Below are 13,304 nucleotides of genomic sequence, written 5' to 3'. Positions count from 1 at the left end.
TATTTCCCCAACTGAAGGCCTAGGTCCATTATTCACGGTTCGCCAATGATTATATTGTTATTCTGTACCTACATGAATGTCAATCAAAACTTACTATGCAGTAAGGACAATGTAATACAGTTTATATTCACTTTCACCCACCAGTGCATGGGCATTGTACTGGAATTGTACTGTACTGTACTCAAAGTAGCATACAAAGCAGAAATACAATTACTCAGATCAACTCCATGACCACCAGTAGGCTACAGTAGCAGTCTGTATCCACTAGAGCAGTGGTTCCCAACCAGGGGTACTAGGATCTCAGGGGGTACTTGGCCTTTCCACAGGGGGTACCTGAGAAGACTCATGAGACTATAGGCTTACTGTTAAAATGCACATGAGGGGTTACTTCAGGAGTACTCCGGGCAGAGCAGAATTCAGTTGGTGGTATAGTAACCGAAGAAGGTTGGGAACCACTGGACTATAGGATGAACTCTGTCTCCAATGTTACAGTATAAGAGGCACAGAGGCTGACCTTTAGTCATGTGATTTACAAGAAGAGTTCAGGGGTGCAGTGGTCACATGTTTTACAAGAAAGAGAGATTTGGTCAAAGACAGTACAGTATGAAGATAGGCTAAAACTGCTTCTCCAATAGAAATCCCTGATTACACTTGTAGGTGATGTCATGGCGACGTTGGCTGGCAAGGCTCATGCTTAGAAGCAAGGCATCCGGTCTGACGGTCGTCTCGCGCCGAACTGCGCATGTGCAGGCCGTCAACTCAAAGGCAGTCCTTCGATATAAACTTGTTTTTGACGAAAATGAAAAGTTTCCAGTTTATCAATTGCACGAGGTTGGCTTAATAACATGTTCAACTACTTAATAAATTGTCTCAAATCAAGGTTGTGCCTTTTGATTTCGATAAAATGAACAACTAAGGAAGTTTTTTTCTCTTCTCTCATTGATTTCTCAAGCCCCAAACCCCGGCCTGTTCTGTTTAGTCTATTTCACAAGCGTTCCTGGAAATCTCGCGATGTTGCGCCTCTGGGTTTAGAAACTCTGTGATTTTATCTATAAAACAGGTTGTCCAACCCCGGTCTACATATTGGTAGAGACAGATCTCATACCTTCTGACATATGCTGCATACTTGGCTTCTTTTTTGAACATCTACATGTGATTTTTGTTTGGTTGACATCCATCGGCAAGCTTCGTTGACTTAAGGTAGGCTACTTACCCTCATTTCATTTAAATGGTAGGCCTAAATGGTTGCTTAGCAAAATCTTTACTGGGCAATAATTAAAGCTACAATCCGCATTTGGTGAAACTGGCACGTCTGTTTGGGATATTACAACAACGAAGTTATTTTAAACAAAGAACACTGTTTTCTTTCCATCGGACATCATTGCAAAAAACAAAATCCCACTGCCGGACGCTCCTCTCCACTGTTTCATCAAGAAAACAATATCAAAGGCGCTGGCGCTGTTTCACCAAATGTAGATTCTAGCTTTAATTTATCTTTGAGCCTTTATGAGAAATAACAAACAAATTGTCCGTCCCTCCACTTATTGTGGTATACAACAGAGGGATGGGGCTAGGGAAATGGAACCCCTCTCAAATTCTAGACAGTGCTCTAGATGCCAGGACTGACAGTCCATGACATCTGCATTATAGTTTTAACCATACACAAAATAATCGTTTTATTTTGGCTTCTAATGGGGTAAGAGAATTGTACTAAGCTCATGATGTATTTATAAGTTATATTCTTCACAAATTGATGGTTATACTGCGTCATTAATTTAAATGTCCGAAAAATGTATGTACCAATCCCAGACTGTAGTTTTAATAATGTGGATAATTTACTGAACAAAAGAACCATCGCGCTCTCCCAGAAAGCTTTGCTGGTGCGTAAAACCCACTAATTCAGACAAACTAAGGGGCGTAATGGGTTCGCACTCAAAGTTGTCGCAAAAAGCTTAATTCATTATTCGATGTTTTTAATTATTTCCACTGCATCAGGGAGCGTACACAGACGTTTCGGCTTTGCAGCCTTTAGTGTAGGTACAATTTTATTTTAATTCAAAACAACATTTGTGAAGAACAACAGATGAGCAGCAGGAGCTTCAGGGTTGCCGCTCATCTGCCAATCTGGGATGAGGCTGTTCTGGTCTACCTGCATAGAAATGAGTCACAAAGATATAGGCCTACAGAATTATAGGGTACGGGAGCGGGCACGAAGGGCAACTCACAAATTAATCGACCCAGGTGTCCGCTCACCTAAATACATCGGATCAATTAATGAGAGAGCCTACCACAAAGGACTTCAGGCAAAGCCGTTCATAAATATGTGGGGCCAATTCATCAGACTTTGCATATCGTTTTTATGGTCAGTGTTCCTGTATAACAGTCTAAACGTGGCTTATAGGAAGGAGCTGAAATCTAATTATTCGCTTAAACCGTGTGGAGATACAGAATTTAATTTGTATATACACATGGCTCTTTGGAGTAATTTGTTGTCAGTCACCTCTAAATCAAATCAAATGTTATTTGTCACATACACGTGTTTAGCAGATGTTTTAGCGTGTGTAGCGAAATGCACTAGCTCCGACAGTGCAGTAATATCTAACAAGTAAGATCTAACAATTTCACAACGTATACCCAATACACACAAATCTAAGTAAGGCATGGAATTTAAGAATATATACATATGGACAAGCAATGATAGAGCGGCATGGACTAAGAATAGTAGAATATAATAGAATTCAGTATATACATATGAGATGAGTAGTGCAAGACATGTATACATTATTAAAGTGACTAGTGTTCCATTTCTTAAAGTGGCCAGTGATTTCAATAGGCAGCAGCAGCCTCTGATGTGCTAGTGATGGCTATTTAACAGTCTACCTGGTATATGAACTTTTTCGATCCAGACGCAACGCAATTCATTAATAGAATGATTTTGTTCTATAAAGTGTCTCGCAACTGGCGAGGTGATATCTAGACATCTAATAGTGGATTTATGTTCTCCAAGATGTACTTTCAAGGCGCGGGATTTTTTTGCCAATATAAATCTTATTACAAGAACACTAACATATATAAATATATCCTTTCGTTGTGCAAGTTATACATCTCATTGGTCCTAGAAGTCTGAGGGCATACAAAGTTAGACAATATCCTTATGGAAATTTTTATTTAAATTTAACTAATGGTTCTACAAGAGATACAAGATATACAGGGGAAGCAGCCTTTTATGAATGCCTCTTTTCTCTCTCTGACCACGTCTGATTTAACCAATATGTTTGCTGGATTTCTAGATTGTTTATAGGTGAATAAAGGTGGATTCTGGAAGGCAGAATTTAAAGAGGAATCTATGGGCCAATGTTTGACAATAGACTTCATGCCATTACGGATATCATTGAAACTGAGTATATCGTTTACAGAACTGTATGTTCTGTTTTTAGTTGTTTATTAATTAACTGGCTTCTGTTCAAGCTTTTAACTAGTTTTTTAGTTTTATCAAGCCAGGTATCGGGGTATCCTCAAGCGAAAACGCACAAGGAGAGAATTTGACAGTCTATCATATTATTTTTGTCTGTGTACGCTTTCCCTGATGCACTGACAATAATTAAAAACATTGAATAATGAAATAAGCTTTATGCTATTAATTTACTAAAGCCTAGCTAGTTTGACTGTACTGAATAATTATTGCGACTTAAAGCACTTGAACGCAATCATGTCGTATTTCCACCTTCACCAACTTGGAAAGAGATTCAGAGGAAGACGGCATGAGTACTACTTTACACTCCCAACACCATTTCACTTGAACGACCAGATGAGAAACTGGATTTACACAAACAATAATTTTATTTAACTAGGCAATTAAGAACACATTTTTATTTACAAATATTTATATAGTGTTTCTAGATTAGAAACACAGAGGCTGGTGGCAGTTATATTGTCTCAAGGTATTAAAGAAACATTAGAAAGTTAGCCTTGTTCGACCATCCTGTTTAGTCATGCTGGTAGATCAGAGTGGAGATGCATATTTTATCACAAATAGCTTCTACTGAGCCTAAGAACACACATTTATCAAAAAACGTAGTCGAAGCAGGCACACATTTTCTTCAAGAAACGGTACCAAATATACAGTACAAATGTGCTGATTTGAGAGCAAAAGCATTCACTGTCTGGTTATGTTTTGGTTATTTTCATATCTCATCTCTAAGAAATTCAGAGACCAACAAGAGAATGGGTGGAGATGCATCAAAATTTCGAGCGGATCAGGCAGAGAAAGACCGCGATCAAGCGAAAACAGATAAACAGAAAGCGGAGGAGGAAAAATGGAACATGGAGAAGGAGAAACAGAAAGCGGAGAAGGAAAAACAGAACATGGAGAAGGAGAAACAGAAAGCGGAGGAGGAAAAACAGAACATGGAGAAGGAGAAACAGAAAGCGGAGGAGGAAAAACAGAACATGGAGAAGGAGAAACAGAAAGCGGAGGAGGAAAAGAGAAGAGCTGAAGTGGATTACAGGCAACTCCTTGCTGAGAACGTGAGAATGGAAACAGAACAAAAGATGAAAAAAGAACGAAGACAGCAGCTCGAGAAGGAAAGACGGAAATTAATGGATCACAATAGAGAGCGAGAGAAAGCTGAAAGGACGAGGATTAGGCAGGAAAAAGAGATCGCAAAAGGAGATCAGAAAACTGTATAAAATGTTTCCAAATATTAAACAGACAAGGGCATGAATTGTTTAATTTATCCACAAAATGAATTATTAGACAAAGCACACAATCATTGTAAACTTTTAAATCCACAATTGCACAGCCTGTTTTATTTCCCCCAAATGATGTAGTTAAAGGGATAGTTTACACAAATTACATAGTGATTTTATAACCCTGTTATCAGTCTCTGGTTTTGTTTACCTGGCTGCTGTCGCCAAATGCTTTTCAAAACCAATGCCTGTCAATATCTATAGAATCCTCTGTAGCATTGCAATAAATATATTCTATTGATGCCTTGATGTCCGATCTCTTCTGGCACTTCACACCTGAGACAGAAAAATCCCAACAGTTTATTCAGGATTTATTTACATTCAACTCTCTTATAGGCCGGTATTCAATGCAAGGCATGTTTTCTATCAAATGTCCATGTATCTTGACCAGACCCAGTATGTTAGCCAGTGGCGTCATTAGGCCTGGGATTAAGCCCCGGATGTTTTTGGTCCTGACCCTTTTGATGGTATTATTTATATTTTTTACATTTAAGTCTGAGTTTCCATAACCACACATCACTTGCGCTATGCACATTTTAATGACTAAAATAAACGATCCAATATACTGCAGTAGCAGGCACTGAAAGAAGCCCCTTGTGTGACTCAGTGCCTGCTGTGATTGGTCGATTACACAACGCAGTTGACCCCACCCCTACAGCACCGGTTAGATGTCAATGTCATCACTCAGTAAAAAACCTCAGCATAACACAGCAAATATGGATATTCAGAATTATGCATAAAAAAATCGAGCAGGTTGACGTTGAGTAGTGAATGAGGTGGAGAGTGTAGAACAGCCACAAAGTCAGTACAGCAGCAGAGTTAGCCAAAGGTTATCCGCAGGTTTGGTGGTAGCTAACTAGTCCCCATCAGCATAAGGGTAGGCTAATGCTAATAAGCGAGCGTTAGCGTTCAGTATCCTAAAGGTATTGGATGTCATTGAGTTATTTAACACTATATTTAGTGAATGGGCAAGCTAAGGATGTTGATATAAGTTATGATATTAGGAAAAGTATTTATTTCCTGCGAGTGTATTTGATGGGTTTCGTTTCTGTAGCTATCTGAGACCGAAAAGATGAGCAAATGTTTTTCTGACTGAAGCTCATATCTTCTGACAGTGAAACAGTGCCCCCCTGTGGACTGAAGCTGAACTTTACTACAACATATTTAACCATTTTTTAAAATGAGCAATGTTGAGGTGGTAGAACTGACAAAATTAAATGAATCATAGGTCTTATAACATATATTATTCTACAGGTAAACATGCTTAGCTCATGTCTGTTATTTCCATATAGGCTATGTAACTATTTGTAAAGAACTTCCCGTTATTAAATTGTTGAAATAATTTAATTGAGCTTTTATTTTTACTAATTTAGCTACTTACTTTCTCTATTGTTGCATTGTTGAGAGGTGAACCTGCAAGTAAGCATTTAATTGCACTGTGTACTCATGTATATGACAAACCAACTTGAATTTAGACAAGAAGGGGGAGGGCAGCCAGAAACAGAGGGGAAAAGATGGCCAGCTTTGTGGTTAGATTATAGGTGAACATAACATTAAATACATCGGCCCTTAAATTGTGTCCTCAAATGTTATGTAATCTAAACATCTCACATTAGCTGGTAGAACTGACAAGGTCTGATAACTCATTCCATTCTACAAGTCCATTTTCTTTGAATCAAGTCTCTTTATATTCATATAGCCTAGGGGGCTATGTAGCTTCTTACCTGTCGTGTTTGGAGTTGTGTTGTGCTGTTATGTGAACATTTACATTTTTCTTTACAGTTGAGTTGCCCTGGTTGTCAGTATACTAGGATAGGGCTGTAACGGTACAGGTGTAGATATACCAAACCATTAGGCACGGGGACCTCGGTTCGGTCCACACTGTGAACCTGAATTAATACAAAAAAACATTTTAAAAACAATAACGCCATGCCTACGCTGCGTTGTATGCCACTGCCTCGTGAGTAAAGCTGAAAAACATTGTAGGTTATTCCTTTAAAACAACTACAACCTATGCTCACGTTGTAATCAAAATAATAATATTAACTGTCAGATTTTAAATTCTGCTTTTGTGAGGCACAGCCGGGAACTCTGTAGATGGCGCGTGGTGGGCTCGATAAACCAGAATTGGAGGAGCCTCCATCGTTTAAATCTCCAGTTTGGGAACATTTTGGTTTCCCTGCCGATTACAACAGCGATGGACAGAGTTGTGGATAAAACGTTAATATGTTCTCCACTGCTCAACGAGAATGGCCCAGAGTGGCGTGTGTAGCTTGTCGGCCATCGCAAGTCATCAATGTGCCAATACAGTCAGTCCATACAGCCTCCATGTGTGGCAAAGCAACGGGTGAAGCAAATTAGGAGATGATCTAATCAACGGAAAATGGAAGTAAGTGTATGGTACAACGACCAAGAGCCACCAGGTAGGTTGCTATTTAATCATCTGAACGGTGTAATTTTTAACTACGTCAGGAAAGCGCATGCAGACTCAATTAGCCTAGCTTGATAACATAGCTAGCCGTCTTAGCCAACTAGCTTCTCTCAGTTTGTTGCAGTCAAGACCAGTACTAAATAATCATATTGGATGATAAATAACCAGCTATGACAAGCTACAAGTTTGTATTCTAGCGCGAGTCGGCTTGTTATGGTTGGTTTCTGTCTCTCCCTCCTTGGTCCCGTGGCACTCGCTCACAGCACACACACACCGCAAGACCCCTCCTCCACCTGCTCTGTATCAGCTCTGGTTAATAAAGTAGCTTACAAATGGATTTCTGCTGTTCCCGGATCAGATCATGTCTATACGGAACTGGTTATCCTCGGGTCTGTTCGGAACGGGTCTCTATATTGGAAAAAAATTTCATGCATATTTGCCCAGGTCCATTTCGGAATGGGTCCAACTTTTTAGACTTCTACTTGAGGCCCAACATAACAATTCCTGTCACAGCAGACGATGCCAGGAACACAGTGAATGAAACTGGACTTGGGCCACAAATAGGGTTGTTTTTAATTGTGCGTATAAAAGTATTCTACTGTCAATTGACTACAAAGTGTAAATAGAAAATGTTGGTAAAAGTCAGTCTCGTCCAAACCTGAGTTGTGAGTCTTGTGGTCGTGACTTCATTACAACATAAAATGAAAAATGGGCATGTTTCAATCACATGACCACAGCTGGCAGCAGACAAGTAATCATCAATTCGGAGTGCAGCTGCATGCATCCTGATCTTAATGCCTGTGGTAAATTTGGGTTGACTTTGGACATCCCTATGGGGCTAGTTAGGGACCATAGGTAAATTACACAAGTACAGTACATGGGATAATACGTAAAGATTCCAATAGCTCCAAATGTCAATGACCAACTATAAATTGTATGAATGCATATACAAATATTGAAAGCATTTAATGAGAACTAAAAGGTGTGCAACATCAATATATTGTCTTATTTACATTGCCATTTATTGACGGTCACTAACTAGTCCTGGAGCTAGGCTATCCAAAGTCAGGTCGCACACCAGCCAGCTGAAGGTAATTGACAAACTAATTTGGCTAACTCTTCCCACCTGCAAACACACCCACATCAAACCACACCCCGAAACCAATTTACGGCTGAATTCAGTCATGGCTGCTAGCATTTCTTAATGAACCAAATCTAAAACGAGACCAGATCAGGAAGGGCAGTCACCCTTTAAATCTAGCTGATGACGTGTTGCACCTCTTCCTTGTTACCTTTCAGAGCCAAGGAGGAGGACAGGTGAGAACAGCAGTCCAGTGGAGCACTTAGAATGGCAGCAGCCAGGGGCAAATGTTAGGGAAGAGAAGGATTTAGGTGACCTAGACACAGGCCCAAAACAAGTTAAGCTACCTCAGTATCCCCTTGGCCATTCTGGATTGCAAAACTAAAGAGACCCACCAGACAAGACACAGAGATAGATGGCAACAGAAGAGTAGATGATGGAGGGGAGACACAAAACAGACCACAACACAACAATGGGATGTGATGGAGAGAGAGAACAGAAGAGGATAGACCCAAAAATAGAAAAATCTTATTTACATAAGTACATAAAATCATGGTTGTTTGTTACGTCTCTGACAATTGGACATTACTTAAGTCAACTCCTAAGGTGGATCGTTTTAAGACTGTATTATGGCCACTAGAAAGCCATCAACATGTACACTGAGTCTTTGTTTTGTTTCTGCAGTTCATGAGGTTTTTCCAAAGAAATAAGAGCGCCAACCGTTAGGGCTCCAGAACTCTCTTCCCATTCAAAAAGAACAGAAGACTGGTGGACAAAGATGTGAGTGACTCAGATGTTTGCATAACATATTGTATTAGTTATAATTTACACACGCTGCGTTGCCTGGGCAACGAGCAAATAAACTACGATTTTATGTTGACGGTGTTGGGTTGTAGTTTGACGTACAGTGAGGGGAAAAAAGTATTTGATCCCCTGCTGATTTTGTACGTTTGCCCACTGACAAAGAAATGATCAGTCTATAATTTTAATGGTAGGTTTATTTGAACAGTAAGAGACAGAATAACAACAAAAACATCCAGAAAAACGCATCATGTTATAAATTGATTTGCATTTTAATGAGGGAAATAAGTATTTGACCCCCTCTCAATCAGAAAGATTTCTGGCTCCCAGGTGTCTTTTTATACAGGTAACGAGCTGAGATTAGGAGCACACTCTTAAAGGGAGTGCTCCTAATCTCAGTTTGTTACCTGTATAAAAGACACCCGTCCACTGAAGCAATCGATCAATCAGATTACAAACTCTCCACCATGGCCAAGACCAAAGAGCTCTCCAAGGATGTCAGGGACAAGATTGTAGACCTACACAAGGCTGGAATGGGCTACAAGACCATCGCCAAGCAGCTTGGTGAGAAGGTGATGTCACGATCGTCTAATGAGGAGGACCAATGCGCAGCGTCGAAGGTGAACATATTATATTTATTAAATGATCACACGATCAAAACAATAAACAACGAATGCGTGACGTCTATGGTTACAACACAAACCAACACGAACAAAATCCCACAAACCCGAATGAAAAACAGACAGTTTAAATATGGCTCCCAATCAGAGACAACCAACGAACAGCTGACACTCGTTGCCTCTGATTGGGAGTCACTAAGGCAAACACAGAAAACAACAAACCAGAACCCCCAACATAAAAACACACCACATAGAACAAACACACCCTGGCTCAACAACTAGAGTCCCATAGCCAGGGTGTGACAGTACCCCCCCCTAAAGGCGCGGACTGCGACCGCGCCTCAAAAAGAGCAAAACAGGGGAGGGCTGGGTGGGCATACCTCCTCGGCGGCGGTTCTGGCTCCGGGCTTGACCCCCACTCCTTCTCTAACCCCCCAAAGTACCCCTGGTCCGGTCTGGCCCTGCTGGCCGGAGCTGGACTGAACACTGGTGGAGCGGATTGCTCTAGCTCCGACGTGAAGCCTCTGACCGGTGCCGGACCAGCCACCGGTGGAACAGGCACGGGCCGTGCCGGACTGACGAGCAGGAGCGGGCCGAGCAGGAGCGGGCCGAGCCGGGCCGTCGAAGCGCACCCCTGACCTGGTGCGGGGAACAGGCACGAGCCGTGCCGGACTGACGACGCACACCACTGGCTTGGTGTGGGGAGCAGGAGCCGGGCCGAGCCGGGCTGTCGAGCGCACCCCTGACTTGGTGCGGGGAACAGGCACGGCCGTGCCGGACTGGACGACGCACACCACTGGCTTGGTGTGGGGAGCAGGAGCGGGCCGAGCCGGGCTGTCGAAGCGCACCCCTGACTTGGTGCGGGGAACAGGCACGGGCCGTGCCGGACTGACGACGCACACCCCTGACTTGGTGCGGGGAGCAGGAATGGGCCGGACCGGGCTGACGACGCGCACCACTGACTTGGTGCGGGGAGCAGGAACGGGCCGGACCGGGCCGACGACGCTCACCACTGACTTGGTGCGGGGAGCAGGAACGGGCCGCGCCGGGCTGACGAAACGCACCACTGACTTGGTGGGAGTGGCAGGAACAGGCCGGACCGTACTGGGAACACACACCACTGGCCCTACGTGGGGATCAGGAACAGGCCGGACCGGACTGGCAACACACGCCAGTACCTCTCGCCGTGCCTCTACAACCTCCTTCCCCCTGGTGACCAGTGACTCCCGTAACCTGGCGGCCTCCTCTGCCAACCCGCTGGACCGCTCTATCGCGGCCTCCTGCTGCCCCGACGTCGTGAGCCCCCCCCTAAAAATGTTCTGGGGGTCTCTCCTCCCCGTGGGCCAGGCCTCCATCGTTCTCGCCCAACTCTCGCTCCTCTGTCTCCAACTCCCGCCATTCAGCTCCTCTATGGGCTTGACCCAGTCAAAGCTCCTCCTCAACTGGTCCCAAGTCCACCCTCTCTGCTCCTCACTAGGCTTGACCCAGTCGAGGTTGCCACGGAGATCTGCCAGCGATGGCTCCTGGACACGCTGCTTGGTCTGGTTTAGGTGAGATTTTCTGTCACGATCGTCTAATGAGGAGGACCAATGCGCAGCGTCGAAGGTGAACATATTATATTTATTAAATGATCACACGATCAAAACAATAAACAACGAATGCGTGACGTCTATGGTTACAACACAAACCAACACGAACAAAATCCCACAAACCCGAATGAAAAACAGACAGTTTAAATATGGCTCCCAATCAGAGACAACCAACGAACAGCTGACACTCGTTGCCTCTGATTGGGAGTCACTAAGGCAAACACAGAAAACAACAAACCAGAACCCCCAACATAGAAACACACCACATAGAACAAACACACCCTGGCTCAACAACTAGAGTCCCATTGCCAGGGTGTGACAGGTGACAACAGTTGGTGCGATTATTCGCAAATGGAAGAAACACAAAAGAACTGTCAATCTCCCTCGGCCTGGGGCTCCATGCAAGATCTCACCTTGTGGAGTTGCAATGATCATGAGAACGGTGAGGAATCAGAACTACACAGGAGGATCTTGTCAATGATCTCAAGGTAGCTGGGACCATAGTTTTTACATTTTACATTTTAGTCATTTAGCAGACGCTCTTATCCAGAGCGACTTACAGGAGCAATTAGGGTTAAGTGCCTTGCTCAAGGGCACATTTACGTCATTTAGCAGACGCTCTTATCCAGAGCGACTCACAAATTGGTGCATTCACCCTATAGCCAGTGGGATAACCACTTTACAATTTTGGGGGGGGGGGTAGAAGGATTACTTTATCCTATCCCAGGTATTCCTTAAAGAGGTGGGGTTTCAAATGTCTCCGGAAGGTGGTGAGTGACTCCGCTGTCCTGGCGTCGTGAGGGAGCTTGTTCCACCATTGGGGTATCAGAGCAGCGAACAGTTTTGACTGGGCTGAGCGGGAACTATGCTTCCGAGAGGAAGGGAGCCAGCAGGCCAGAGGTGGATGAACGCAATGCCCTCGTTTGGGTGTAGGGACTGATCAGAGCCCGAAGGTACAGAGGTGCCGTTCCCCTCACTGCTCCATAGGCAAGCACCATGGTCTTGTAACGGATGCGAGCTTCAACTGGAAGCCAGTGGAGTGTGCGGAGGAGGGGGGTGACGTGAGAGAACTTGGGAAGGTTGAACACCAGACGGGCTGCGGCGTTCTGGATGAGTTGTAGGGGTTTAATGGCACAGGCAGGGAGGCCAGCCAACAGCGAGTTGCAGTAATCCAGACGGGAGATGACAAGTGCCTGGATTAGGACCTGTGCCGCTTCCTGTGTAAGGCAGGGTCGTACTCTCCGAATGTTGTAGAGCATGAACCTGCAGGAGCGGGTCACCGCCTTGATGTTAGCGGAGAACGACAGGGTGTTGTCCAGGGTCACGCCAAGGCTCTTCGCACTCTGGGAGGAGGACACAACGGAGTTGTCAACCGTGATGGCGAGATCATGGAACGGGCAGTCCTTCCCCGGGAGGAAGAGCAGCTCCGTCTTGCCAGGGTTCAGCTTGAGGTGGTGATCCGTCATCCATACTGATATGTCTGCCAGACATGCAGAGATGCGATTCGCCACCTGGTTATCAGAAGGGGGAAAGGAGAAGATTAGTTGTGTATCGTCAGCGTAGCAATGATAGGAGAGGCCATGTGAGGATATGACAGAGCCAAGTGACTTGGTGTATAGGGAGAAAAGGAGAGGGCCTAGAACTGAGCCCTGGGGGACACCAGTGGTGAGAGCACGTGGTGCGGAGACAGCTTCTCGCCACGCCACTTGGTAGGGAGCGACCGGTCAGGTAGGACGCAATCCAGGGAGTGAGCCGCGCCGGAGATGCCCAGCTCGGAGAGGGTGGAGAGGAGGATCTGATGGTTCACAGTATCAAAGGCAGCAGACAGGTCTAGAAGGACAAGAGCAGAGGAGAGAGAGTTAGCTTTAGCAGTGCGGAGAGCCTCCGTGACACAGAGAAGAGCAGTCTCAGTTGAATGACCAGTCCTGAAACCTGACTGGTTTGGATCAAGAAGGTCATTCTGAGAGAGATAGCAAGAGAGTTGGCTAAAGACGGCACGCTCAATAGTTTTGGAAAGAAAAGAAAGAAGGGAT

General features: G+C 44.2%; 1 protein-coding gene and 1 long non-coding RNA gene across 3 annotated transcripts in view; one reads left to right on the top strand and one right to left on the bottom strand.

Moving 5' to 3' along the window:
* The first annotated feature begins 347 nt into the window (after window positions 1-347).
* The window catches only part of LOC121579123, a 35,689-nt gene continuing 22,732 nt past the window's right edge, over window positions 348-13,304 (top strand). Inside the window, exons 1-2 of one of the 2 annotated variants that reach the window (XR_006661653.1) lie at window positions 348-1,200; window positions 4,203-4,384. The gene's annotated coding sequence lies outside the window, so the exon portion shown is untranslated. Of the gene's footprint in view, window positions 1,201-4,202; window positions 4,385-8,945; window positions 9,042-13,304 lie in introns of those variants that run through there. The other variant, XM_045224208.1, reaches the window with a different exon arrangement.
* On the bottom strand, window positions 4,772-8,473 carry LOC123492174. The gene is made up of 2 exons (XR_006661654.1): window positions 6,474-8,473; window positions 4,772-5,025 (listed from the first exon to the last, which is right to left on the bottom strand). It is a non-coding gene; the product is annotated as an uncharacterized LOC123492174 (long non-coding RNA).

Source organism: Coregonus clupeaformis, chromosome 13, assembly GCF_020615455.1.
Source record: "Coregonus clupeaformis isolate EN_2021a chromosome 13, ASM2061545v1, whole genome shotgun sequence".
Lineage (NCBI taxonomy): Eukaryota > Metazoa > Chordata > Actinopteri > Salmoniformes > Salmonidae > Coregonus > Coregonus clupeaformis.
Note: the sequence above shows the minus strand (reverse complement) of the source record. Positions and strands in the feature narration are given on the sequence as shown.